Source organism: Benincasa hispida, chromosome 3, assembly GCF_027475165.1.
Source record: "Benincasa hispida cultivar pf3 chromosome 3, pf3_genome.v1.1, whole genome shotgun sequence".
Lineage (NCBI taxonomy): Eukaryota > Viridiplantae > Streptophyta > Magnoliopsida > Cucurbitales > Cucurbitaceae > Benincasa > Benincasa hispida.
Genome location: NC_143480.1, coordinates 27,993,288 through 27,999,620, shown reverse-complemented (window position 1 = coordinate 27,999,620; position 6,333 = coordinate 27,993,288).

Below are 6,333 nucleotides of genomic sequence, written 5' to 3'. Positions count from 1 at the left end.
GACCTCGGTATCTTGTATCATGAAACCTATATCTTGTATCATCTTAGCTTAGGTTTATTTTATCGCAATTTATTTTATTACTGCATTTTTACCACTATACTTTACTTTATTGCATGTTTAATTACTTGTACACAAAAACCTTTTATAAATTGAAAAACCCTTGGTCGCATGTATCACAAACATAATGCAATAACCTCAAACAATCCTTGTGTTCGACCTCTGATCACACCGAGAAACTTGCGGTGAAATTATACTTGGTTCCAACGCAAGGAGACTTGTGACAACGCACAACATACTACAAGAACATTCATTATTAACGCATATCTAGAAGTAGTATCGCATGGACTTGAACCTTGCTTGTAGATTGTTTAAGATTAAAATCTGCATTACAACGTTCATTTCCTGCATTGGCTACAAAAATAGAACATTGAACGCATAATTAACGCAAAGTAATGGGTTAGCTGAGATTCAACATGCTGAAAGACGCAAACTCTTTTTCTCATGAATTCCTAGCACGATCGACGCAATTTCTGCCTAACAACCTTCATAATTCTAAGAAAAATGACTAAGATGACATGCATATTTGCATGTCATCATTAAACTCTTTAAATCGAATTAATCACTATTCGTCAACTACTAAGATATTCCACTATAGCTCGATAGTTGCACTCTCCTCACTGTAGATATATTTCTGTAACCATAATCGGTAAGTTAATCCTTCACAGGTCGTTTGTATTTACAGCTAGGTCAAAGATTACCATTTTACCCCTGTAAATACATCTTGCTCCTTAAGCTCCCCCTGATCCTCCATTGAATAATTGATTTATAGTCCAACTTATAAATCATAACCCTCTCTTCCATGAGAGAGTGGGGCCCCGTTGTTCAAGACAAGGCATCAGAGCTGCTAAACTTAAATCGGGTAGGAGTGAATTTCATATTGTAAAGTTATGTCCCCAGCTATCTATCATGTTTTATCCCTAAAATGGGAGGCTTATTGAGCAGTGTTGTTGGACTACTCTCACCTATACAGATCAAAGGGTAATCCTGAATAAACAGGAGTTCATAGTTAGCTCGGGATTAAGATCGAGTTACCCTAGGTCATTGAGTTTGAGATAGTCAGTTTTAATAGTAAACGGTTGTTATAAAGAAAAGTGACTATTTCGAGGTCCAATCTTATGCAAACTCATTGTGCACGATGCCCCCACTCACTTGTCTCTACATGAATGAATTTTGGATCACATCATTTGTATCAGTATACAAAATGGGTCGCATCCAATAGTATTATGAGGATGAGGTACCCAATCTCATCCGTATACTTATAGACCATTTTGGCTACATACTAAAACATGATCCATTTTCATGTCACCAGATAAAGTTAAAGTATTCATGTTATAGCCATGGATTCATTTATTAGATTTTCATAGAAGGATGCAATATCAATAGTAATTTATTGAATAAAAAACTCAACAACTTTTTTATTGATAAATAGAATATGTTAACAACATTTATGGTCTGCAAGTTTAGGCCATTCCCATGTGGCCTTCTAGATGTTTTGCCTGTTTCAACCCCTCTTCGATTTGACTTCCATCAGATATCTGATATTGAGGCTTTATGAGGCAGCATCTTTGAGAATCCAAAGAAGGAAGTAAAAAAAACGGTCAAGAGGTCGATAGGAGAGTTAGAAGGAGATAACAGACTGTAAGGAGAAGCAAGACCAAGAGAAACCAGTATGTGTTGTTGAACCAGAGTAGGACTAAAGCGACTAGAGTCGTCAAGGCGACAAGCAGTTCCAAGAAAGAAGCTACTCAAAAAGATCCTCTTTAGGTTTTTGGTACTGCATATGAAAAACAACAAGGTTAGAGAAGTGAGGATCACAAAAGGCGACTCCAACAAGGAAAAGAGAGGTGATGGAAATTTATTGTATTTCCTAAACTCTGTTAAAACTACCTAATAGAAGTCGTTTAGGCCACAAGAGAGCTAGTTTTCACTTACCCAAAACTAATAATTTTTTCAGTCTTTTATAAAAGAAGGTCTGTTTACTACAACTCCCTCTTTGGCACTCAGGTAGTAAAAATACTCATCAAACCTCAAATTGCGACTTAAGTAATAGAAATACATAAAAGTTGTTGCCGATAAAGGGCATTTATTGTCATGTTGAGCCCAAAATAGATCCTAGGTTATTTTTGTTGGGTTTGGCCCTAAATCTCGTAGGGTCCTATAGTTTATAAACCTTGTATGAACAAACTTGTATGTGATTAATAATATTTGATATTTATTCACTTTATCTATGGAATATGTGATATTTTAGTTGCATTAGCCACAAACCAATAAACTAACATCCAAGATTATCGTTGTAACTTAAACATGTATGTGGAGACATACAAGTGGATCATGTTTAAGTGATAACCTAAATGGTCTGTAGTATATGGATAAGGCTGGATACCTTATCCTGGTAACACTACGAGTATGGCCCACTTTGTAGATGTTACAAATGTTGTAAAGTGCTACAAATGATCTGATCCTGATCATTCATGTATTAGACATGTGAGTGAGGATATTCTATACAAAGGAGTTTGTACAAGATCGGACCACAAAATGCTTAGTCTCATTATATAACGTCGTTCATGATAGAGTCTTTCATTTCACTAGGATGACCATAGGTAACATGACCTTAATCCTAAGTGAATTGTGAACTCCTGCCTATGAAGGTGGTCCTTTGATTTGTATGGGTGAGAGTGGTCAGATCGCCGACTCAACAAGCCTATCATTTTAGGGATTCGTCTGATTGGCGAGCTGGGAACACAGCTACACAAGAAGGAAATCACTCCTTCCCCAATATCGAGGCAAGTAGATAAATTGCTCCCTTAAAGGTTGACTCTGGGGCTTGAACAATGTAGCGTCATACCCTCTCCTGGCTCGTGAGAGGTTTGATCATAGTTGGATTATGATTTATTGTTCATTAAAAGGATCAGTGGTACTTAAGGAGTTAGATGTAATTACATGGGCAAAACGGTAATTTTGCCCAGCTGTACTTACAAGCAATTTGTGAAGGGTCATCATACTATTGATTGGTTATATCCAATGGACAAAGATATATATCTGTATTGTGAAGAGTGCATATATCGGTCTTTAGTGGAGTGCCCGACAGTTAATGGATGGTGGATAATGTAATTAAAGAGTTTAATTAATTATTCACGTACCGTTGGAGTTTTAAGCTACAGATCCATAAGATCTCCTTTGTAGCTCGAAAGGATTTAGTTGAGAATCAGTTTTTGGGTTAATTTGAATTGTTTAAATTAATAAGAGGGAATTGAATTATATATGACATAATTAAATTGATTCAATTATATATAATATAATTGACATAATGTATTTGATATATTATAGTTTATTTGGAGGAATATATATTTGAATGTGATTCAAATATATTTTCTATGAATGAATTCTTAGTTGTTAAATTTAATATAAATATGATTTATATTAAATGCCACAAAATAGAGAAAAAGAACTATAGTTTGTATTGTATGTGATGCAATATTAAAACTATAGGTTATAAATATAATATGATAAGTTGGTTATCATATTTATTTATATTATTTATTATTTTAGATAATAAATATCTTTTTCTCTCTAATCACCTTAGTAGGTAGTTAGTTGGTTTTTATGGCAAAATGGAATAAATGAAAAAATAGTTTTTCCTTTATACAATATGAAATAACAACACTACACGAAAATTTGAGAGGCTATACGATAGGCTTATTTTCTAAATGATTAAAGCAGTTTGCTATACAATAGTGTGTTCTTCTTCAATCGTCTTCCTCCTCCAAACTCAAAAACTCCCTCCTAACCAAAATAGTCAGAACCCACTACTCCTGGATTCTCACCCTAAGAATACTAAGGATACTAAGTGGTAGTATCTTCACACTTTTGGTTTGTTTTTTATTGTTGTTTGAGGAGTTTGTGACTGTTCGAGGAGTTCGTGATAGTTCGAGGGATTTACGCGAAGAAGTGTTCTTTAAAGGTATAATCTCTTAACTCTTTTTTTAGTTTAAAAGCATGTTGTACTTTTTGTTAAAATGAATAATTTGTTTGTGTTTACTGTAAATTTTTGTTTTCAATTAAAATGGAATTTTGACGATTTGCTTCCACTCATGGATCTCTTGTAATCGAGTTCTTTCAATTTTATGTAATTTAAACAAGTATGCAAAGACATACAGGTGGATCTTATTTAAATAATAACCTAAACGGTCTAAAGTAGATGGATAAGACTGGGTATCTTATCATGGTGAAACTAGAATACAGCCCGTTTTGTAGATGTTACAAGTGTTGTAAAGTGCTACAAATGATCTGATCCTGATCATTCATGTGGAGACATGTGGGCAGGGGTATCCTATACAAAGAGTTTATATAAGACTGAACCATAAAATAGTTAGTCTCATTTATAACACCATTAATAATAGAGACTTACATTTCACCAGGATGACCATAGGTGACATGACCTAAATCCTAAGTGAGTTGTGAACTCCTGCTTATAAAGGCGATCCTTTGATTTGTATGGGTGAAAGTAGCCAGATTGCCAGCTCAACATGTCTACCATTTTGGGGATTCGTCTGATTAGAGAGCTGGAACACAGTTACACAAGACGGAATTCACTCCTTCCCTGATGTTGGGGTAAGTAGATAAATTTTTATCTTAAGGGTTGATTCTGAGGCTTGAACAACATGGCTACACCCTTTCTTAGCCCAAGAAGGACTTGATCATAGTTGGACTATGACTTATTGTTCATTAGAGAAATCAGTGGTATTTAAGGAGTTAGATGTAACTACAAGGGCAAAATGGTAATTTTGGCCCAGCTGTAGTTACTAGTAATTTGTGAAAGGTCATCGCATTGTTGACTGGTTATATTCAATGGACACAGAAATATATCTGTACTGCGAAGAGTGTAGCTGTCAATCTTTAGTGGAATGACTGGCAGTTAGTGGATGTTGGGTAATTTAATTAAAGAGTTTAATTAATTATCCAAGTACCATCAGAGCTTCAATCTATAGGTCCATAAGGTCCTCTTTGTAGCTCAACAGGGATTAAATTGAGAATTAATTTTGGATTAATTTGAATTGTTCAAATTAATTGAGGGAATTAATTATATATGATATAATTAATATAATGTATGAGATACATTATGATATAAAGTATTATGAGAGGAATTTGAATATGATTCAAATATTAATTATATGAATGAGATTCATATAATTTAATTTAATTTAAATATGATTTATGTTAAATACCATAAATAGTTGAGAGGAATTAAATATTTGAATATGATTCGAATATTAATTACATGGATGAGATTCATATAATTAAATTTTAGTATAAATGTGATTTATATTAAATGTCATGCATAGTTGAGAGAAAATAAAACTATAGGTTATATTGTATTTGATACAATACAAAACTATAGGTTATGTGTTATATTTGATATAACATATGGTATATATAAAATAAGGTAGTTATTATATATATATATATATATATATATATATATTATATTTTAATTAAATTAAATTTTATTTATTTTTAATTTAATCAAAGGGAGAGAATTACAACTCCCTCCCCCTAATTTTCTCTGAACAATACGTGCAGTGTGGGTAGTTCAATGGGTTGAACGAATTCTTCATCTTGTTCCTCCATTTTTACAAAGTAGAGTTCTCTCTAAAAAAAAAAAAAAAATCTTCTCATCTCTCTTCCAAAAATTGTGCAATGCCCCACCAATAGAATACTGAAGGTTCTAAAATGGTGGTGTCTTGGTTTGAAGAAGATCTTGATCCGGATCAAGAGGGAATACGTGAAGATTATTTGGCTCAAGGGTAAGTAATTCTTCTTCCCTAATTCTCTCTAAAGCATGTTGTAATTTATGTTTCTTAATGCATATTTTTCTTATATGTAATATTTATGAATTCTGTGAAAACTAAAATGGGAACGATCCCCACTTCTACTGTACCTTCGATGGTTTCCCTTCAACATGGTCATTAGTAACAAAATAGCTGGAGCTGGAAGGATAATGCGACAGGGAAGGTTGAGAAAGAGAAGCAACGAATTATGATAACTTGTAGAAATACAAGTTATTTTTCTCTCAAAGTTGGAATAGTTAGGATTTTTAGTGATGTAAACGCATTCATTTTAAAGAAAAACGCATGAAATTCTACATATGTGATAAAATTGTACAAAAGTATCCTTTTAAGTAAAAGTTGCTTCACTAACGCACCTTAATGCAGGAATCAGAAAAATCTACCAAGTTTTGCAGACGAAGCTAATGCAATGGGTATGTGTCTGAGA